The 23,945-nt window shown below is 31.1% G+C and overlaps 2 long non-coding RNA genes across 2 annotated transcripts; both read left to right on the top strand.

Annotated features, from left to right (window-relative positions):
* Positions 1-12,771: 12,771 nt before the first annotated feature.
* LOC126678973 (uncharacterized) lies at positions 12,772-15,079 on the top strand. The gene is made up of 3 exons (XR_007640782.2): positions 12,772-12,815; positions 14,425-14,498; positions 14,908-15,079. It is a non-coding gene; the product is annotated as an uncharacterized LOC126678973 (long non-coding RNA).
* A 4,874-nt stretch (positions 15,080-19,953) lies between these two features.
* LOC126678972 (uncharacterized) lies at positions 19,954-22,374 on the top strand. The gene is made up of 3 exons (XR_007640781.2): positions 19,954-20,110; positions 21,720-21,793; positions 22,203-22,374. It is a non-coding gene; the product is annotated as an uncharacterized LOC126678972 (long non-coding RNA).
* The last annotated feature ends 1,571 nt before the right edge of the window (positions 22,375-23,945 follow it).

Here is a 23,945-nt window from a genome sequence, read left to right as displayed (position 1 = left end):
GGCTTCAATCACTAAAAAGGTGAAACGTTTGGATTTGTTTCGTAACGTTTGTAAATGTTTGGCATAAATCGCTAAAAAGATGAAATGTTTGGATTTGTTTCGTTACATTTTAAACGTTTGGCTTAAATCGCTAAAATGGTGAAACGATTGATTTATTTCGTAATGTTTGTAAACGTTTGGCTTAATTTGCTAAAAATTTGAAACCTTTGGATTTGTTTCATAAAGTTTTAAACGTTTGGTTTAAATTGCTAAAAAGGTGAAACGTTTGGATTTGTTTCGTAACCTTTGTAAACGTTTGGCTAAAATTGCTAAAAAGGTGAAACACTTTGATTTGTTTTGTAATGTTTGTAAACGTTTGGCTTAAATTGCTAAAAAGGAGAAACGCTTGGATTTGTTTCGTACCGTTTATTAACGTTTGGCTTAAATCGCTAAAAACGTGAAACATTTTGATATGTTTCGTACCATTTGTAAACATTTGGCTTAAATCGCTAAAAAGGTGAAACGTTTGGATTTGTTTCGTAGAGTTTGTAAACGTTTGGCTTAAATTGCTAAAAAGGGGAAACGCTTGGAATTTTGCGTAATGTTTGTAAATTTTTGGCTTAAATCGCTAAAAAGGCGAAATGTTAGGATTTTTTTCGTAACGTTTGTAAACGTTTGGCTTAAATTGCTAAAAAGGGGAAATGCTTGGATATTTGTTTAATGTTTGACTTAAATCGCTAAAAAGACGAAACGTTTGAATTTTTTCGTAACGTTTGTAAATGTTTGGTTTAAATTGCTAAAAAGGTGAAACGCTTGCATTTGTTTCATATCGTTTGTAAACGTTTGGCTTACATTGCTAAAAAGGTGTAACTTTTGGATTTGTGTCGTAGCGTTAGTAAACGTTTGGCTTTAATCGCTAAAAAGGTGAAACGTTTGGATTTGTTTCGTACCGTTTGTAAACGTTTGGCTTAAATCGCTAAAAAGGTGAAATGTTTGGATTTGTTCGTAACGTTTGTAAACGTTTGGCATAAATTGCTAAAAGGGTAAAACGCTTGGATTTGTTTTGTAACGTTTGTAAACGTTAGGCTTATATTGCTAAAAAGGTGAAACGCTTGGATTTGTTTTGTAACGTTTGTAAACGTTAGGCTTATATTGCTAAAAAGGTGAAACGCTTGGATTTGTTTCGTTGCATTTGTAATTGTTTGGCATAAATTGCCAAAAAGGTGAAACACTTGGTTTTTATTTCGTAACGTTTGTAAACGTTTGACTTAAATTGCTAAAAATGTGAAACACTTTGTTTTTGTTTCGTAACGTTTGTAAACATTTGGCTTCAATTGCTAAAAAGGTAAAATGTTTGAATTTGTTTCGTAAAGTTTGTAAATGTTTGGCATAAATCGCTAAAAGGTGAAACGTTTGGATTTGTTTTGTAACGTTTTAAACGGTTGCCTTAAATCGCAAAAATGGGAAAACGTTTGGATATGTTTCGTAACGTTTGTAAACGTTTGGCTTAAATTTCTAAAAGGGTGAAACGCTTGGAATTGTTTCGTAACATTTATAAACGTTTGGATAAAATTGCTAAAAAGGTGAAACGCTTGGTTTTGTTTCGTAACATTTTAAACGTTTGGTTTTCTTTCGTAACTTTTACCTTAAATTGCTAAAAAGTGGAAACGTTTTGATTTGTTTCGTAACATTTGTAAACGTTTGGCTTAAATTCCTAAAAAGGCGAAACGTTTGGATTTGTTTCATAACTTTTATAAACGTTCGGCTTAAATCGCTAAAAAGGTGAAATGTTTGGATTTGTTTCATAAAGTTTGTAAACGTTTGGCTAAAATCGCTAAAAAGGGGAAACTTTTAAATTTGTTTCGTAACGTTTGCAAACGTTTGACTTAAATTGCGAAAAAGGTGACACGTTTGGATTTGTTTCATAACGTTTGTAAACGTTGTGCTTAAATCGCTAAAAAGGTGAAACGTTTGGATTTGTTTCGTAACCTTTGTAAACGTTCGGCTTAAATCGGTAAAAATGTGACACGTTTGGATTTTTTTCGTAACGTTTGTAAACGTTTTGCTTAATTTGCTAAAAAGGTGAAACACTTGGATTTGTTTCGTAACCTTTATAAACGTTTTGCTTAAATTGCTAAAAAGGTGAAATACTTTGATTTGTTTCGTAATGTTTGTAAACGTTTGGCTTAAATTGCTAAAAAGGAGAAACGCTTGGATTTGTTTCGTACCGTTTATTAACGTTTGGCTTAAATCGCTAAAAACGTGAAACGTTTGGATATGTTTCGTACCATTTGTAAACATTTGGCTTAAATTGCTAAAAAGATGAATCGTTTGGATTTGTTTCGTAACGTTTGTAAATGTTAGGCTTTTATTGCTAAAAAGGGGAAACGTTTAGATTTGTTTCGTAGCATTTATAAACGTTTGGCTTAAATTGCTAAAAAGGGGAAACGCTCGGATTTTTGGGTAAAGTTTGTTAAAGTTTGGCTTAAATCGCTAAAAAGGCGAAACATTAGGATTTTTTTCGTAACGTTTGTAAACGTTTGGCTTCAATTGCTAAAAAGATGAAACGCTTGGATATTTGCGTAACGTTTGTAAACGTTTGACTTAAATCGCTAAAAAGGTGAATCGTTTGGATTTGTTTAGTAACATTTGTAAACGTTTGGTTTAAATTTCTAAAAGGGTGAAACGCTTGGATTTGTTTCGGAACGTTTCTAAACGTTTGCCTTATATTGCTAAAACGGTGAAACACTTGGATTTGTTTTGTAAGGTTTGTTAACGTTTTGCTTAAATTACTAAAGAGGTTAAACGCTTGGTTTTGTTTTGTAACATTTGTGAGGGTATGGCTTAAATAGCTAAAAATGTGGAACGTTTTGATTTGTTTAGTAACGTTTTGAACGTTTGGTTTTGTTTCATAACGGTTGTAAACGTTTGGCTTAAATCGCTAAAAAGGTGAAACGTTTGGATTTGTTTCGTAACATTTGTAAACGTTTGGCTTAAATTCCTAAAAAGGCGAAACGTTTTGATTTGTTTCATAACTTTTGTAAATGTTCGGCTTAAATCGCTAAAAAGCTGAAACGTTTGGATTTGTTTCGGAAAGTTTGTAAACGTTTGGCTTAAATCGCTAAAAGGGGAAACGTTTAGATTTGTTTCGTAAAGTTTGCAAACATTTGACTTAAATTGCTAAAAAGGTGACACGTTTGGATTTGTTTCGTAACCTTTGTAAAGGTTTGGCCTAAATTGCTTAAAACGTGAAACGTTTGGATTTGTTATGTAACTTTTTTAAACGTTTTGCTTAATTTGCTAAAAAGGTGAAACGCTTGGATTTGTTTTGTAACCTTTGTAAACGTTTTGCTTAAATTGCTAAGAAGGTGAAACACTTTGATTTCTTTTGTAATGTTTGTAAACGTTTGGCTTAAATTGCTAAAAAGGAGAAACGCTTGGATTTGTTTCGTACCGTTTATTAACGTTTGGCTTAAATCACTAAAAACGTGAAACGTTTTGATATGTTTCGTACCATTTGTAAACATCTGGCTTAAATAGCTAAAAAGGTGAAACGTTTGGATTTGTTTCGTAGCGTTTGTAAACGTTTGGCTTAAATTGCTAAAAAGGGGAAACGCTTGGAATTTTGCGTAACGTTTGTAAATTTTTGGATTAAATCGCTAAAAAGGCGAAACGTTAGGATTTTTTTCGTAACGTTTGTAAACGTTTGGCTTAAATTGCTAAAAAGGTGAAATGCTTGGATATTTGCGTAACGTTTGACTTAAATCACTAAAAAGACGAAACGTTTGAATTTTTTCGTAACGTTTGTAAATATTTGGCTTAAATTGCTAAAAAGGTGAAACGCTTGGATTTGTTTCATATCGTTTGTAAACGTTTGGCTTATATTGCTAAAAAGGTGTAACTTTTGGATTTGTTTCGTAGCGATAGTAAACGTTTGGCTTTAATCGTTAAAAAGGTGAAACGTTTGGATTTGTTTCGTACCGTTTGTAAACGTTTGGCTTAAATCGCTAAAAAGGTAAAATGTTTGGATTTGTTCGTAACGTTTGTAAACGTTTGGCATAAATTGCTAAAAGGGTAAAACGCTTGGATTTGTTTTGTAACATTTGTAAACGTTTTTCTTATATTGCTAAAAAGGTGAAACGCTTGGATTTGTTTCGTTGCAATTGTAATTGTTTGGCATAAATTGCCAAAAAGGTTAAAAACTTGGTTTTTATTTCGTAACGTTTGTAAACGTTTGACTTAAATTGCTAAAAATGTGAAACAATTGGTTTTTGTTTCGTAACGTTTGTAAACGTTTGGCTTCAATTGCTAAAAAGGTAAAATGTTTGAATTTGTTTCGTAACGTTTGTAAATGTTTGGCATAAATCGGTAAAAAGGTGAAACGTTTGAATTTGTTTTGTAAAGTTTTAAACAGTTGCCTTAAATCGCTAAAATGGGAAAACGTTTGGATTTGTTTCGTAACGTTTGTAAACGTTTGGCTTAAATTGCTAAAAAGGTGAAACGCTTGGAATTGTTTCGTAACATTTATAAACGTTTGGCTAAAATTGCTAAAAAGGTGAAACGCTTGGTTTTGCTTCGTAACGTTTTTAAAGGTTTGGTTTAAATCGTTAAAAATGTAAAACGTTTAGATTTGTTTCGTAACATTTTAAACGTTTGGTTTTCTTTCGTAACGTTTGTAAACGTTTGGCTTAAATAGCTAAAAAGGTGAAACGTTTGGATTTGTTTCGTAACGTTTGTAAACTTTTACCTTAAATTGCTAAAAAGGGGAAACGTTTGGATTTGTTTCGTAACATTTTGTAAACGTTTGGCTTAAATCGCTAAAAAGGTGACACGTTTGGATTTGTCTCGTATCGTTTGTAAATGTTTGGCTTAAATAGCTAAAAAGGTGAAATGTTTGGATTTGTTTCGTAACGTTTGTAAACGTTTGCCTTAAATCGCGAAAAAGGTGAAACGCTTGGATTTGTTTCGTAACATTTGTTAACGTTCGGCATAAATTGCTAAAATGGTGAAAAGCTTGGATTTGTATCATAACGATTGTAAACGTTCGGTTTGAAATGCCAAAAAGGTGTAACGTTTGTAAACGCTTGGCTTAAATTGCTAAAAAGGTGAAACATTTTGATTTGTTTTATAACCTTTGTAAACGTTTGGCTTAAATCGCTAAAAAGGTGAAACGTTTGGATTTGTTTCGTAACGTTTGTAAACGTTAGGCTTAAATCGCTAAAAAGGTGAAACGTTTTGATTTATCTCGTAAAGTTTTATAAACAGTTGGCTTCAATCACTAAAAAGGTGAAACGTTTGGATTTGTTTCGTAACGTTTGTAAATGTTTGGCATAAATCGCTAAAAAGATGAAATGTTTGGATTTGTTTCGTTACATTTTAAACGTTTGGCTTAAATCGCTAAAATGGTGAAACGATTGATTTATTTCGTAATGTTTGTAAACGTTTGGCTTAATTTGCTATAAATTTGAAACCTTTGGATTTGTTTCATAAAGTTTTAAACGTTTGGTTTAAATTGCTAAAAAGGTGAAACGTTTGGATTTGTTTCGTAACCTTTGTAAACGTTTGGCTAAAATTGCTAAAAAGGTGAAACATTTTGATTTGTTTCGTAATGTTTGTAAACGTTTGGCTTAAATTGCTAAAAAGAAAAATTCCTTGGATTTGTTTTGTAATGTTTGTAAACGTTTGGCTTATATCACTAAAAAGGGGAAACGTTTGGATTTGTTTCGTAGCATTTCTAAACGTTTGGCTTAAATCGCTAAAAAGGTGAAACGTTTGGATATGCTTCGTACCATTTGTAAACGTTTGGCTTAAATAGCTAAAAAGGTGAAACGTTTGGTTTTGTTTCTTAACCTTTGTAAATGTCCCGCTTAAATCGCTAGAAAGGTGAAATGGTTGGATTTGTTTTGTAACGTTTTAAACGTTTGGATTTGTTTCGTAACGTTTGTAAACGTTTGGCTCCAATCACTAAAAAGGTGAAATGTTTGGTTTTGTTTCATAACGTTTGTAAACGTTCGGCTTAAATCGCTAAAAAGGTGAAACGTTTGGATTTGTTTCATAACGTTTGTAAACGTTTGGCTTAAGTTGCAAAAAAGGTGAAACGTTTGAAATTTCATAACGTTTGTAAACGTTTGACTTAAATTGCTAAAAATGTGAAACGCTTGGATTTGTTTCATAACGTTTGTAAACTTTTGGCCAAAATTGCTAAAAAGGTGAAACATTTGGATTTTATTCGTAATGTTTTAATCGTTTGGTTTTGTTTCGTGAAGTTTGTTAACGTTCGGCTTAAATCGCTAAACAGTTGGATTTGTTTCGTAACGTTTTAAACGTTTGGATTTGTTTCGAAATGTTTGGATTTGTTTCCTAACGTTTGTAAACGTTTGGCTTGAATCACTAAAAGGGTGGAACGTTTGGATTTGTTTCGTAACGTTTTAAACGTTTTGTATAACTCTCTAAAAATGTTAAACGTTTGTATTTGCTTCGTAACGTTTGTAAACGTTTGGCCTAAATCGCTAAAAAGAGGAAACGTTTAGATTTGTTTCGTAACGTTTGTAAACGTTTGGCTTAAATTGGTAAAAAGGTAAAACGTTTGGTTTTTTTTCATAACCTTGGTAAACATTTGGCTTAAATCGCTAAAAAGGTGAATCGTTTGGATTTGTTTCATAACGTTTGTAAACGTTTTGCTTAAATTGCTAAAAAGGTGGCACGTTTGGATTTGTTCCGTAACCTTTGTAAACGTTTGGCTTAAATCGCTAAAAAGGTGAAACGCTTGGATTTGTTTCGTAACGTTTGAAAATGTTAGGCTTAAATCGCAAAAAAGGTGAAACGTTTGGTTTTGTTTCGTAATGTTTGTACACGTTAGGCTTAAATCGCTAAAACGGTGAAACGTTTTGATTTATTTTGTAAAGTTTGTAAACGTTTGGCTTATATCGCTTAAAAGGTGAAATACTTGGATTTGTTTCGTAACGATTGTAAATTTTTGGCTTAAATTGCTAAAAATATGAAATGTTTGGATTAGTTTTGTAAAGTTTTAAGCGTTTGGTTTAAATTGCTAAAAAGGTGAAACGTTTGGATTTGTTTTCTAACGTTTGTAAACGTGTGGCTTAAATTGCTAAAAAGTTGAAACGTTTGGATTTGTTTCGTAACGTTTGTAAACGTTTGGCTTAAATCGCTAAAAAGGTGAAACGTTTGGATTTGTTTCGTAACGTTTGTATACGTTTGGCTTAAATTGCTAAAAATGTGAAACGTTTGGATTTGTTTAGTAAAGTTTTAAACGTTTGGTTTAAATTGCTAAAAATGTGAAACGTTTGAATTTGTTTTGTAACGTTTGTAAACGTTTGGCTTATATCGCTAAAAAGGTGAAACGTTTCGATTTGATCCGTAATATTTGTAAACGTTTGGCTTAAATCGCTAAAAAGGTGAAACGTTTGGATTTGTTTCGTAACGTTTGTAAACGTTAGGCTTAAATCGCTAAAAAGGTGAAACGTTTGGATTTATCTCGTAAAGTTTTATAAACATTTGGCTTCAATCACTAAAAAGGTGAAACGTTTGGATTTGTTTCGTAACGTTTGTAAATGTTTGGCATAAATCGCTAAAAAGATGAAATGTTTGGATTTGTTTCGTTACATTTTAAACGTTTGGCTTAAATCGCTAAAATGGTGAAACGATTGATTTATTTCGTAATGTTTGTAAACGTTTGGCTTAATTTGCTAAAAATTTGAAACCTTTGGATTTGTTTCATAAAGTTTTAAACGTTTGGTTTAAATTGCTAAAAAGGTGAAACGTTTGGATTTGTTTCGTAACCTTTGTAAACGTTTGGCTAAAATTGCTAAAAAGGTGAAACACTTTGATTTGTTTTGTAATGTTTGTAAACGTTTGGCTTAAATTGCTAAAAAGAAGAATTCCTTGGATTTGTTTCGTAATGTTTGTAAACGTTTGGCTTATATAACTAAAAAGGGGGAAACGTTTGGATTTGTTTCGTAGCATTTCTAAACGTTTGGCTTAAATCGCTAAAAAGGCGAAACGTTTGGATATGCTTCGTACCATTTGTAAACGTTTGGCTTAAATCGCTAAAAAGGTGAAACGTTTGTAAACATTTGGCTTAAATCGCTAAAAAGGTGAAACGTTTGGTTTTGTTTCATAACCTTTGTAAATGTCCCGCTTAAATCGCTAGAAAAGGTGAAATGGTTGGATTTGTTTCGTAACGTTTTAAACTTTTGGATTTGTTTCGAAACGTTTGGATTTGTTTCGTAACGTTTGTAAACGTTTGGCTCCAATCACTAAAAAGGTTAAATGTTTGGTTTTGTTTCATAACGTTTGTAAACGTTCGGCTTAAATCGCTAAAAAGGTGAAACGTTTGGATTTGTTTCATAACGTTTGTAAACGTTTGGCTTAAGTTGCAAAAAAGGTGAAACGTTTGAAATTTCATAACGTTTGTAAACGTTTGACTTAAATTTCTAAAAAGGTGAAACGCTTGGATTTGTTTCATAACGTTTGTAAACTTTTGGCCAAAATTGCTAAAAAGGTGAAACATTTGGATTTTAATCGTTTGGTTTTGTTTCGTGAAGTTTGTTAACGTTCGGCTTAAATCGCTAAACAGTTGGATTTGTTTCGTAACGTTTTAAACGTTTGGATTTGTTTCGAAATGTTTGGATTTGTTTCCTAACGTTTGTAAACGTTTGGCTTGAATCACTAAAAGGGTGGAACGTTTGGATTTGTTTCGTAACGTTTTAAACGTTTGGTATAACTCTCTAAAAATGTTAAACGTTTGTATTTGTTTCGTAACGTTTGTAAACGTTTGGCCTAAATCGCTAAAAAGGGGAAACGTTTAGATTTGTTTCGTAAAGTTTGTAAACGTTTGGCTTAAATTGGTAAAAAGGTGAAACGTTTGGTTTTTTTTCATAACCTTGGTAAACATTTGGCTTAAATCGCTAAAAAGGTGAATTGTTTGGATTTATTTCATAACGTTTGTAAACGTTTGGCTTAAATTGCTAAAAAGGTGACATGTTTGGATTTGTTCCGTTACCTTTGTAAACGTTTGGCTTAAATCGCTAAAAAGGTGAAACGCTTGGATTTGTTTCGTAACGTTTGAAAACGTTAGGCTTAAATCGCAAAAAAGGTGAAAAGTTTGGTTTTGTTTCGTAATGTTTGTACACGTTAGGCTTAAATCGCTAAAACGGTGAAACGCTTGGATTTATTTTGTAACGTTTGTAAACGTTTGGCTTATATCGCTTAAAAGGTGAAATATTTGGATTTGTTTCGTAACGATTGTAAATTTTTGGCTTAAATTGCTAAAAATATGAAACGTTTGGATTTGTTTTGTAAAGTTTTAAGCGTTTGGTTTAAATTGCTAAAAAGGTGAAACGCTTGGATTTGTTTTCTAACGTTTGTAAACGTGTGGCTTAAATAGCTAAAAAGTTGAAACGTTTGGATTTGTTTCGTAACGTTTGTAAACGTCTGGCTTAAATCGCTAAAAAGGTGAAACGTTTGGATTTGTTTCGTAACGTTTGTATACGTTTGGCTTAAATTGCTAAAAATGTGAAACGTTTGGATTTGTTTAGTAAAGTTTTAAACGTTTGGTTTAAATTGCTAAAAAGGTGAAACGTTTGAATTTGTTTTGTAACGTTTGTAAACGTTTGGCTTATATCGCTAAAAAGGTGAAACGTTTCGATTTGATCCGTAATATTTGTAAACGTTTGGCTTAAATAGCTAAAAAGGTCAAACGTTTGGGTTTGTTTCATAACCTTTGTAAACGTCCGGCTTAAATCGCTAATAAGGTGAAACAATTTGATTTGTTTCGTAACGTTTTAAACGTTTGAATTTGTTTCGAAACAATTGGATTTGTTTCGTAACGTTTGTAAACGTTTGGCTTCAATCACTAAAAAGGTGAAACGTTTGGATTTGTGTCGTAACGTTTTAAACAGTTGGCTTAAATCTCTAAAATTGTGAAACGTTTGGATTTGTCTCGTACCGTTTACAAACGTTTGGTTTTGTTTCGTAACGTTTATAAACGTTTGGCTTAAATCGCTTAAATGGCGAAACGTTTGGTGTTGTTTTGTAACGTTTGTAAACGTTTTGCTTAAATCGCTATTAGGTGAAACGTTTGGATTTGTTTTGTAAAGATTGTAAACGTTTGGGTTCAATCGCTAAAAAGGTGAAACGTGTGGATTTTCTTCGTAATGTTTGTAAACGTTTGGGTTCAATCGCTAAAAAGGTGAAACGTTTGGATTTGTTTCGTAGCTTTTGTATACGTTTGGCTTAAATAAACAAAAATGGGAAACGTTTGGTTTTGTTCCGTAACGTTAGTAAACGTTTTGCTTAAATTGTTGAAAAGGTTAAATGCATGGATTTGTCTCGTAACGTTTGTAAACGTTTGGCTTAAATCGCTAAAAAGGGGAAACGTTTGGATTTGTTCCGTAACATTTGTAAACGTTTGGCTTAAATAGCTAAAAAGGGGAAACGTTTGGTTTTATTTCATGACCTTTGTAAACGTCCGGCTTAAATCGCTAAAAAGGTGGAACAGTTGGATTTGTTTCGAAACGTTTTAAACGTTTGGATTTGTTTCGAAACGTTTGGATTTGTTTCATAACGTTTGTAAACGTTTGGCTTCAATCACTAAAATGGTGAACCGGTTGGATTTGTTTCGTAATGTTTTAAACGTTTGGCTTAAATATCTAAAAAATGGGAAACGTTTAGATTTGTTTCGTAACCTTTACAAACGTTTGGTTTTGTTTCGAAACATTTGTAAATGTTTGGCTTAAATCGCTAAAAATGGGAATCGTTTGGATTTGTTTCGTAACGTTTACAACGTTTGGTTTTGTTTCGAAACGTTTATAAACGTTTGGCTTAAATCACTTAAATGGGGAAACGTTTGGTGTTGATTCGCAACGTTTGTAAACGTTTGGCTTAAATCGCTAAAATGGTGAAACGTTTGATTTGTTTCGTAATGTTTGTAAACGTTTGGCTTAATTTGCTACAAATTTGAAACCCTTGGATTTGTTTCATAAAGTTTTAAACGTTTGGTTTAAATTGCTAAAAAGGTGAAACTTTTGGATTTGTTTCGTAACCATTGTAAACGTTTGGCTAAAATTGCTAAAAAAGGTGAAACACTTTGATTTGTTTCGTAATGTTTGTAAATATTTGGCTTCATTTGCTAAAAAGAAAAATTGCATGGATTTGTTTCATAATGTTTGTAAACGTTTGGCTTATATCACTAAAAAGGGGAAACGTTTGAATTTGTTTCGTAGCATTTCTAAACGTTTGGCTTAAATCGCTAAAAAGGTGAAACGTTTGGATATGCTTTGTACCATTTGTAAACGTTTGGCTTAAATCGCTAAAAAGGTGAAACGTTTGGATTTGTTTCGTAGCATTTGTAAATGTTTGGCTTAATTCGCTAAAAAGGTGAAACGTTTGGTTTTGTTTCATACCCTTTGTAAACGTCCGGATTAAATCGCTAGAAAGGTGAAATGGTTGGATTTGTTTCGGAACGTTTTAAACGTTTGGATTTGTTTCGAAACGTTTGGATTTGTTTCGTAACGTTTGTAAACGTTTGGCTTCAATCACTAAAAAGGTGAAATGTTTGGTTTTGTTTTGTAACGTTTGTAAACGTTCAGCTTAAATTGCTAAAAAGATGAAACGTTTGGATTTGTTTCATAACGTTTGTAAACGTTTGGCTTAAGTTGCTAAAAAGGTGAAACGTTTGAAATTTTGTAACGTTTGTAAACGTTTAGCTTAAATTGCTAAAAAGGTGAAACGCTTGGATTTGTTTCGTAACGTTTGTAAACGTTCGGCCAAAATTGCTAAAACGGTGAAACATTTGGATTTGATTCGTAATGTTTTAATCGTTTGGTTTTGTTTTGTAAAGTTTGTAAACGTTAGGCTTAAATCGCTAAAAATGTGAAACGATTGTATTTGTTTTGTAACGTTTGTAAATGTTTGGCCTAAATCGCTAAAAAGGGGGAACGTTTAGATTTGGTTCATAACGTTTGTAAGCGTTTGGCTTAAATTGCTAAAAAGGTGACACGTTTGGATTTGTTTCGTAACCTTTGTAAACGTTTGACTTAAATTGCTAAAAAGGTGAAACGTTTGGTTTTTTTCCATAACCTTGGTAAACATTTGGCTTAAATCGCTAAAAAGGTGAATCGTTTGGATTTGTTTCGTAACGTTTGTAAACATTTTTCTTAAATTGCTAAAAAGGTGACACGTTTTGATTTGTTGAGTAACCTTTGTAAACGTTTGGCTTAAATTGCTAAAAAGGTGAAACGCTTAGATTTTTTTCGTAACGTTTGAAAACGTTAGGCTTAAATCGCAAAAAAGGTGAAACGTTTGGTTTTTTTTCGTTACGTTTGTAAACTTTCGGTTTAAATCGCTAAAAAGGTGAAACGTTTGGATTTATTTTGTAACATTTGTAAAAAGGTGAAATGTTTGGATTTGTTTCGTAACGATTGTAATTTTTTGGCTTAATGTAATATCCCGTATTTTCCGTTTGGTTTCCGGTGATTGTTTTGATGTAACATCCGAGAATGATAATAATAATAATAATAATAATAATAATAATAATAATAATAATAATAATAATAATTTTTTTAATAATAATAATAATAATTTTTTTAATGATAATAATAATAATAATAATAATAATAATAATAATAATAAACTAAAGGCTAAGTAATATAAAGGATAAGAAGGATAAGTTTGGAATTTTAAATTTGTTGCCGAAATAAAACCCTAAACCTAGTAAATGTTAGACTATAAAAGAAATTTTTATTCTTTTCTCTTTTTCTATTCGGCTGGAAACATTTTTATTCATAAAGAAGTTTTCAAATTTCATCGACGACAAGGTACTGATCTTATGCTTCTATATCTTCAAATTGTAAACTGATGAATTTTGATTATATGGATATGTTTCTTTCTTATTATTGGTTGGTTACTTAAGGTAGTGTCATTAGTGGATTAAGCTATTTTTTTGTTTCAAATTCACGTGATAGGCACAAATTACAATGTTCATTCTCTTTTAAATTTCCAATCTTTTGTTTCTTTTGTTTTAAATTCTCTATTTGTTTCTTACAAATTGAATTGGAAGTATTTATGGTGTGCAGGTCAAAGTACACAACTTTTCTACTTTATCTAATACTTTATAATCATGTATTACGAAATTGTACTTTTTACCAAACATTAGAAATTTATGTAGTCAGATACAACAAACAATTCAATTTTATTAACTTTTAATTCTTAAAATATCACTTGGATAAAAGTTAATTATTGAGGTTTCAAATCTGACAGTTGAGTCCAGAAAACTTTATTTATGATTGGCTTAACTCGGATTATTTTGGCTAAAAGGATCGTTTGATCACTGAATAGTTACGAATGAATTAAATGAGTTATTTAGATTAATTGTTAACTAGTTATATTTGATTTTTATTAATTAGTTTTGATTTTAATCTACGGATTTAGTCTCGACTTATAATTTGGCAATTTAATAATGTTATTATTTATGATATTTTTATTTACTTTGGGCATCATTATTTTAAATTTAGATTTAATATTAATCTTTTTTATAATCTAAATGATTTTAGATTTAATTGAATTTTGACTTTGATTTCTAAATTGGAGATTTCATTTTAATTTGAAAATTTATCAAATTAGTATTATTATTTTTAAAACCTAAAAATAATATTTGAGTTATTTAAAATTAAATTAATAATTATTAACAATTATTATTTAATTGTTAATTTGAGATTTTGGGCTTAGCGTGCCAACGTGATTAAATTATAATTTGACAAATTGAAAACGGTGATTATTTTATAATCTAAATTAATATAATTACTCGGATAATTATATTTGATTTTAAATATCTTTTTGGTATGTCATTTTGGCTAAATTACAATTTAGCCCTTGAACGTTTTTAAAACTTATTTGATTAAGTTTTGATTGTAACTTGGGTTACTTAAAGTTAAAGCTATTGGGTTCCGTTTTAAATATTGAGTTATTATTTTATCAATTTGATTCTATAATGATAAACTATGGTTTATAATTGGATATGATTATATTTATTTTATTAAAGTGATTTTTGGGAATTATAAACTCTGGTTTATATTTTGTAAAATATTTTGGGTCGGGTTAGACTTGGTTCACCCGACATATGAGGTAGCTTGGTAGTTATTGGTAACTCGGCCAATCCAATATTTGAGGAAATGGATTTAAGTTATTATTTAAGTAATATTTTCAGGAACAGATTTTAAAGCGGAAACCCAATAGACTTGGCTTATTTATTTATTTAAGTATTGTGTTACTCGATGTGGTTCATTTTGACTCGGGTCATTACGTGATTAATTGTTCATTCTATTCTGGCTACATTTATGCTTGACTCGATATTGTGCTAGTGCTATGTGGTGTCTAGTATTCTTAGAGTTAGGGGTTAAATGGATTTTAACTTATATTTTATTTTAGACCCGTCGACTGCTCGTGTTTCGGAGTCTACGCAGAGTTAGCTATTTGCCAAGATTCACGTGGATAAGCAAGCTGTGAGTTTGTAGTGCTATTTACCGCTTTATTAAATACCGCAATTTATTTTAGTATTATAAATGCTTTTGAACTGTTTTAAGCGATTATGGATCTGGATTGAAACGAGCTACTCGACAGGCTTGTATCGAGACTGTGTGCACCGGTGAGTACTCTGGGAAATGGCAGACTAAAGTCTTGCTTACGCTGGTATATATATATGATGAGGATTTGTTCCCGTCCACTCTGGGTTTATATTTTTCGGTATGATATGTCATACTCACGCTGGGATCATTTCAATACTGTATTTCCATAATCATATTATATTACTATAAAACGTTTTGATTTAAGGGTTTTAAACTTAATAAATGTAAATAGTATTGCGAACTCATCTCAGTATATCTGACCCCGTTGTTTTTCCAAATTTTCCAGGTTTATGATTTGAAAGCTGGTCCACTCCGATTCTTTTGATTCTTCGGAGGTTTTTATGTTATTTAAACTAGTTACTGTTTTCGAACTCTTAGACCGCAGTAGAACTAGTTTATTATGTATTACATTGATATTACACTCTGGGATTATCGATTATTTATTATTAGCATATTTACTCTGGATTACTTTAATATTATATTTAAGGCATGCTGTTGAGCATTTTTGGATAATTAAGTTGTTTATATTAGAACTGTAATATAAATTGCTATGCTTAGGTTGGAGTCTCGGTTGCCCCCGAGCAGTTTTCTGCAGGTTTAAATATTTAATTGTTTTCCGCAAGGCTTGCTACGGGTTTTGGTACAACCATACCCATACCCTAGCGCCGGTCGCGGTCCATGAAATTGGGTCGTGACAAACTTGGTATCAGAGCTTTAGTTTCGAACTAAGGCCAAATTTTTGCATGTTATGTGTTTATCGTTTTATGGCATGTTAAGTGTTGTTGTTGTGTCATAGGATCTACTGCGGAATTAGGATTCATGTCTTGTCTTTGAAACGTCATCTTTTGATTATAAAATTTTCTGCCTACACCGATAGGATTATGTCGAGTCAGTCATTTTTATTTTTTGATTTGATGCTAATATTCTGCTGTCGATGCTCTTTCGCTTGGGTGATTTTATTGCTTTTGATTTTTCGGGAAATTTTTTCTTGGTAATTTGCTTAAATTCATTATTGGGCATGATGTTTTTTTTTCTTATCATGTTGTTCATGCGTTTCCCTGGGTGATAACGTTTTGGCTCTTTTATGCCTTTAATAAAAATTGTTGACGTTGAATTATTTTGTGAGTACTTCTGGTTTTGGCCGAAAGCCTTGATTTCAAAAAAAAATGATATTTTGTCAGACTTGACATTGTTTCGGGATTAAATGATTTTTTTTAAATGAAAAATCTTTTTCACGTTTTGTGGACTACGTTGCTGGCAACGTATTGTTTTAAATTTTCTTAAGAATATATATATTTTTTTTTCCCTAACTGGTGTTTTGACGCAAAAAAAAAATCAAATGGGTAGTGTGGACACGACACCCTAAAATATTATTTTCAGTGTCTTGATAGTAAAATGAAATTTTTGTATTTCAAAATTTATATTCGACTAAGGATGGAAAAAGGGGTTTGTTCTTTTGAAATAAAATGAATTTTTCGAAGTCTTAAAATTAGAATGTTACGTCTAGCTTGGTATTTTCAAATGATTGGTTGGAAATAAAAGTTATTTTGAAAGGTGTTACAGTTTTGAAATTTAATATGACTTTTGTAATTTTACCATATTTTGGTTTGTCAACACTTTGGTATTATTGGTCTTATGCTCGATTTGCTAGTTTTGACTAAAACTTGTATTTCTGAAAATGTTGTTAAATTTTTTTTCTCACTTGGGTGATGAGTCTGATGTTGTTATTTGAGTGACGTCGAGCTTTCTATTTTGAAAGGATTGGTATTTGTTTAAAATGCGTTTTTTCTGGATTTGAAAATGTTTTGTATACATTTTTTCAAATGGTAATTGTGGGTTTGACTTGGGTCACCCAAATTTGGAGTTGAGCTTGGAAGTGGTAATCACTCGGCTAACTCGATGATTTTAAATTGAGGCGTTTGGGAACAATTATAATCATAGTTTTATAAAAGGGTTTTCCGGAAAATGATTTTAAAACTGTGGGGCTCGATATGAACTTGAAGTATATATTATAAATTTTATCTTTCGAAGTGGGTTATGATAAGTACTTTTTGACCAATATCTTTATTATTTTGGTTTAAGTTGATGTGTTGAAAATATTATTGTATAAGTTAAATTTTTCTAAATTACAGGTTGTTTTGAGTTGTCACCATATTGGTAGGAATTCGTTGGCCATATAAGATGTTGCATGCTTAATTTTTTTGGAATTACATTGGTTAGCTACCCAAATGAGTAATTGTTTTACTGCAAGATGCTTAAGTGTTTTTCGGATGTGTGATCAATTCTTGACCTATATTACTGTGTTATTATTCTTGTCTATAGTGTTTGATTAAGTTATGTCGTATCAGTTTTGTCCTCGTTGGACTCATTGTGTGGAGTATCACGTGAGGGTATTTCTCGCTAGTCTTTCTTTGCCTAACTTTGACATTGGTATCGATGTGCTTTTTGAACCTTTATTTTGACCCTGCGATTAGTTTAGATGTTCTAATTGGTTAGTTGGATCAAACGTTGGACTCTGAAAATTGAAGTTATTAATTTTGTCATCAAGAAATTTGAGGAGCGATTCTCAAGAGCTGTTTGCAGATTCGAATTCCGAATCTATCATGGTCAAAGGAAGGCGATTTGAGTTACTCAGCACCGGTGGAATAATTCTACTCGTGAGTGTTTACCTCGTGCGTGGAATTTCAAGCGTTATGCATTTCTAGATCGTGTTCATTTGTGATAAATTGTAGTATCGAAAGTTTTGGCTGTTAGCATTATGGAATTAGATATGGAATCATTGAATCGAGGTTGATCAGTGTAGTAATACACTGGTGTTTTCTTTAGGTGTATCAGTGAAATACTGAAACTCATAGTGGAGCTGTGAAGGCGGTCGTGTTGCTTTGATGTCTTTGGAAAATATTCAATTCGATTTGAGGGGGAATTCGTTGTTAGGAAAATTTTAATTTTGTTGTTGGTTTTGGGTTATTTCGTTAATGACGATGCAAATTGGTGGACAAGAATAATGGAGATGGACAAATATGTCAAGGTGGACGAGTGCATGTCTCACAGAGTGTAATGTTTAGAGAATGTTTCAAAGGAAACTTGATTTAAAATGTTAACTTGTTAAAGTAATTGAAATGTTTTTATCACGTAATTGTGCCCAGACATGTCATGAACATGCATTTGGAATGCCACGAATAGGAAACTGCATTGAGCATTAAGTATGATCACTAATTAAAAGAGATATAAATAATACATGCATTTAGTACATTCATCACGACATTAGATGATTAGGGTTGAATGCAACTCTTTGGGGATGAGAGCTGTCATCACCCTGGCGCACAATTATGTAAAATAAATTTTATGAGTGAGACTTTTCAAGAAAAATATTTTGTAAAAAAAAAAAAAACTCGCGAGTTGTATTGTGAAAATAGTGTAAAAAAAAGTTGTTAAATTTCGAACGATTTTGAAATTTTTATCTTGTAATCTAGACAAATACTCTGTGATGACGGTGGTGTTTTAAGAAAAAAAATTACATGGTAAGGAATTGTTCATATTGTTGGAGTATTCGTACTTGATAAAAAAGAGCTATGGTTATAAGGTTGTACTCAAGGTTTATTTGTGGTGAATGCAGGAAAATATTGAGTTAGGATTAAAGAATTGTGTTAGCTTAGAGTATATTATTTGAGGATTTTAATTTTAAGAAAATTGGTTATGCTCTGCGTGTTCATTTACACTGAAAGATTTAAAAGAAATTTAGTTTTTACAGATTTGATTTTTTTTTGTTTTGTTTAAAAAGTTTTGGTACCGGTATGAAAATTATTTCGTAAACAAAGGGATTCTCATTTGCAAAAAAAAAATTCTTTTGGGAAAGTGATGAAATTTTTGTCAGTTTGATTAAAAGTGAATTTTAAAATTTTTCAAAAAAAATGATTTTATAAAAATCGTGAATTTATTTTGAATGTAAACTTTTGTGGTGATTTCAAATTGAAAGTGTTTTATTATGTTGACGCGTTTACAAAACTAGAAGATTTTTCAACGGGTTAATTATTTTTGGTTGAAAATGAAATTAAACTGATGATGTTGGTAATTTTAAATTAAAACGGATGGTATTATTATATATTTTGTGATTGCGAAAAGTATTTTCTATAATTTTTTTTTTATTGTGAGCAGAACCAATAAACCGATTAGTTGCGATTTGATCTAAATGATCTTCGTTAGCATTCGAGGTTTTAGTAATTCAAAATAAATTTTGAGGAAAAAAAAATTGTTATTAGGAGTTTAAGTTATGTATTCCTTAGAAATTAGTGTGCTTTCTTACGTCTGGGTTCGAAAAGTTGATGAAATTGTTGAACTGATCTTAGTTAGTTGAACCGAGACGATTCTTGTGGTATTTAGTTTCAGCTGTTATTTTTCTGTGAGAGCGTATGTAAGCAGGACAATATTTTAAATTGCTTGTTAACAGGCGTTTTAAGTTTCCTCATATGAGGTATTTGGTGTTGTGATCATTATAGGTAATATAGTTCGTAGGCGTTAGGAATGTAAGATTATTTCCAATTGAGAGTATCTGTAGGTTTTTGGTTTGTAACTTAGGGCTTGTCCTCGTATTGTGCGTTAGTTATTCCGGGATGGAAGCAAATTTTTAATTCGCACGTTGTCTCTGAGAATTCGTTTGAGGTACCAGATTGTTGAACTAAGAATTTTTCGCGTATGCGTGTGGTGATCATCCGAATTTTCAACTCAATTTTAAATTCGAAGTCGTATTTCTATAATGTGGGAAGAATGTCTGAAAAAAATTCAGCGTGTTTTCGGTTAAATTATGTTTCTTTTCGCTCGACTCTCCTCAGTTGTCTTTGTGGTAAAATTATCCTTGGGTAAGAGTATGGTCTAATCTTTTGAGATTATAGTTTTGTTTTGCTTAAGTTGAGTTATGCGGTTTTATTTTGTTTCTGTGGAGTTGTCACTCGGTCGTGAGTGATTTTAGGGATCGGAAATTGTGATGCATATTTGTTTTCTTTCGTTCCGTAAAGGATGCATTGCTCCGTATTTTGAGTTATGTGTGATTTCTTGCGTGCTATAATTGATTTTATAGTACTTTGGTTTTGTGTTAAATTCGAGGACGAATTTTTAATAAGTTGGAGAGAATGTAATATCCCGTATTTTCCGTTTGGTTTCCGGTGATTGTTTTGATGTAACATCCGAGAATGATAATAATAATAATAATAATAATAATAATAATAATAATAATAATAATTTTTTTAATAATAATAATAATAATTTTTTTAATTATAATAATAATAATAATAATAATAATAATAATAAACTAAAGGCTAAGTAATATAAAGGATAAGAAGGATAAGTTTGGAATTTTAAATTTGTTGCCGAAATAAAACCCTAAACCTAGTAAATGTTAGACTATAAAAGAAATTTTTATTCTTTTCTCTTTTTCTATTCGGCTGGAAACGTTTTTATTCATAAAGAAGTTTTCAAATTTCATCGACGACAAGGTACTGATCTTATGCTTCTATATCTTCAAATTGTAAACTGATGAATTTTGATTATATGGATATGTTTCTTTCTTATTATTGGTTGGTTACTTAAGGTAGTGTCATTAGTGGATTAAGCTATTTTTTTGTTTCAAATTCACGTGATAGGCACAAATTACAATGTTCATTCTCTTTTAAATTTCCAATCTTTTGTTTCTTTTGTTTTAAATTCTCTATTTGTTTCTTACAAATTGAATTGGAAGTATTTATGGTGTGCAGGTCAAAGTACACAACTTTTCTACTTTATCTAATACTTTATAATCATGTATTACGAAATTGTACTTTTTACCAAACATTAGAAATTTATGTAGTCAGATACAACAAACAATTCAATTTTATTAACTTTTAATTCTTAAAATATCACTTGGATAAAAGTTAATTATTGAAGTTTCAAATCTGACAGTTGAGTCCAGAAAACTTTATTTATGATTGGCTTAACTCGGATTATTTTGGCTAAAAGGATCGTTTGATCACTGAATAGTTACGAATGAATTAAATGAGTTATTTAGATTAATTGTTAACTAGTTATATTTGATTTTTATTAATTAGTTTTGATTTTAATCTACGGATTTAGTCTCGACTTATAATTTGGCAATTTAATAATATTATTATTTATGATATTTTTATTTACTTTGGGCATCATTATTTTAAATTTAGATTTAATATTAATCTTTTTTATAATCTAAATGATTTTAGATTTAATTGAATTTTGACTTTGATTTCTAAATTGGAGATTTCATTTTAATTTGAAAATTTATCAAATTAGTATTATTATTTTTAAAACCTAAAAATAATATTTGAGTTATTTAAAATTAAATTAATAATTATTAACAATTATTATTTAATTGTTAATTTGAGATTTTGGGCTTAGCGTGCCAACGTGATTAAATTATAATTTGACAAATTGAAAACGGTGATTATTTTATAATCTAAATTAATATAATTACTCGGATAATTATATTTGATTTTAAATATCTTTTTGGTATGTCATTTTGGCTAAATTACAATTTAGCCCTTGAACGTTTTTAAAACTTATTTGATTAAGTTTTGATTGTAACTTGGGTTACTTAAAGTTAAAGCTATTGGGTTCCGTTTTAAATATTGAGTTATTATTTTATCAATTTGATTCTATAATGATAAACTATGGTTTATAATTGGATATGATTATATTTATTTTATTAAAGTGATTTTTGGGAATTATAAACTCTGGTTTATATTTTGTAAAATATTTTGGGTCGGGTTAGACTTGGTTCACCCGACATATGAGGTAGCTTGGTAGTTATTGGTAACTCGGCCAATCCAATATTTGAGGAAATGGATTTAAGTTATTATTTAAGTAATATTTTCAGGAACAGATTTTAAAGCGGAAACCCAATAGACTTGGCTTATTTATTTATTTAAGTATTGTGTTACTCGATGTGGTTCATTTTGACTCGGGTCATTACGTGATTAATTGTTCATTCTATTCTGGCTACATTTATGCTTGACTCGATATTGTGCTAGTGCTATGTGGTGTCTAGTATTCTTAGAGTTAGGGGTTAAATGGATTTTAACTTATATTTTATTTTAGACCCGTCGACTGCTCGTGTTTCGGAGTCTACGCAGAGTTAGCTATTTGCCAAGATTCACGTGGATAAGCAAGCTGTGAGTTTGTAGTGCTATTTACCGCTTTATTAAATACCGCAATTTATTTTAGTATTATAAATGCTTTTGAACTGTTTTAAGCGATTATGGATCTGGATTGAAACGAGCTACTCGACAGGCTTGTATCGAGACTGTGTGCACCGGTGAGTACTCTGGGAAATGGCAGACTAAAGTCTTGCTTACGCTGGTATATATATATGATGAGGATTTGTTCCCGTCCACTCTGGGTTTATATTTTTCGGTATGATATGTCATACTCACGCTGGGATCATTTCAATACTGTATTTCCATAATCATATTATATTACTATAAAACGTTTTGATTTAAGGGTTTTAAACTTAATAAATGTAAATAGTATTGCGAACTCACCTCAGTATATCTGACCCCGTTGTTTTTCCAAATTTTCCAGGTTTATGATTTGAAAGCTGGTCCACTCCGATTCTTTTGATTCTTCGGAGGTTTTTATGTTATTTAAACTAGTTACTGTTTTCGAACTCTTAGACCGCAGTAGAACTAGTTTATTATGTATTACATTGATATTACACTCTGGGATTATCGATTATTTATTATTAGCATATTTACTCTGTATTACTTTAATATTATATTTAAGGCATGCTGTTGAGCATTTTTGGATAATTAAGTTATTTATATTAGAACTGTAATATAAATTGCTATGCTTAGGTTGGAGTCTCGGTTGCCCCCGAGCAGTTTTCTGCAGGTTTAAATATTTAATTGTTTTCCGCAAGGCTTGCTACGGGTTTTGGTACAACCATACCCATACCCTAGCGCCGGTCGCGGTCCATGAAATTGGGTCGTGACACTTAAATTGCTAAAAATATGAAACGTTTGGATTTGTTTTGTGAAGTTTTAAGCATTTGGATTAAATTGCTAAAAAGGTAAAAGGCTTGGATTTGTTTTCTAACGTTTGTAAACGTTTTGCTTAAATTGCTAAAAAGTTGAAACGTTTGGATTTGTTTCGTAACGTTTGTAAACGTCTGCCTTAAATCGCTAAAAAGGTGAAACGTTTGGATTTATTTCGTAACGTTTGTATACGTGTCGCTTAAATTGCTAAAAATGGGAAACGTTTGGATTTGTTTAGTAAAGCTTTAAACGTTTGGCTTAAATTGCTAAAAAGGTGAAACGTTTGAATTTGTTTTGTAACGTTTGTAAACATTTGGCTGAAATCGCTAAAAAGGTGAAACGTTGGATTTGTTCCGTAACGTTTGTAAACGTTTGGCTTAAATAGCTAAAAAGGTCAAACGTTTGGGTTTGTTTTATAACCTTTGTAAACGTCCGGCTTAAATTGCTAATAAGGCGAAACAGTTTGAATTTGTTTCGAAACGTTTGGATTTGTTTCGTAACGTTTGTAAACGTTTGGCTTCAATCGCTAAATGGGTGAAACGCTTGGATTTTGTTTCGTAACATTTTAAGCAGTTGGCTTAAATCTCTAAAATTGTGAAACGTTTGGATTTGTCTCGTAACATTTACAAACGTTTAGTTTTGTTTCGTAACGTTTATAAACGTCTGGCTTAAATCGCTTAAATGGGGAAACGTTTGTGTTGTTTTGTAACGTTTGTAAACGTTTTGCTTAAATCGCTAATAGGTGAAACGTTTGGATTTGTTTCGTAAAGTTTGTAAACGTTTGGGTTCAATCGCTAAAAAGGTGAAACGTGTGGATTTGCTTCGTAACGTTTGTAAACGTTTGGGTTCAATCACTAAAAAGGTGAAACGTTTGAAATTTCGTAACGTTTGTAAACGTTTGGATTAAATTGCTAAAAAGGTGAAACGCTTGGATTTGTTTTGTAACGTTTGTAAACGTTTGGCCAAAATTCCGAAAAAGGAGAAACGATTGGATTTGATTCGTAATGTTTTAATTGTTTGGTTTTGTTTCATAAAGTTTGTAAACGTTCGGCTTAAATCGCTAAAAATGTGAAACATTTGTATTTGTTTCGTAACGTTTTAAACGTTTGGCTTAATTCGCTAAAAAGGTGAAACGTTTGGTTTGTTTCGTAACGTTTGTAAACGTTTGGCTTAAATCGCTAAAAAGGTAAAACGTTTGGTTTTGTTTCGTAACATTTGGAAACGTTTTGCTTAAATGGCTAAAAGGTGAAACATTTGGATTTGTTTCGTAAAGTTTGTAAACGTTTGAGTT

Source organism: Mercurialis annua, linkage group LG4 (genome assembly GCF_937616625.2).
Source record: "Mercurialis annua linkage group LG4, ddMerAnnu1.2, whole genome shotgun sequence".
NCBI lineage: Eukaryota > Viridiplantae > Streptophyta > Magnoliopsida > Malpighiales > Euphorbiaceae > Mercurialis > Mercurialis annua.
The sequence above is the reverse complement of the archived record's forward strand: the minus strand, read 5'-3'. Positions and strand labels throughout refer to the sequence as shown.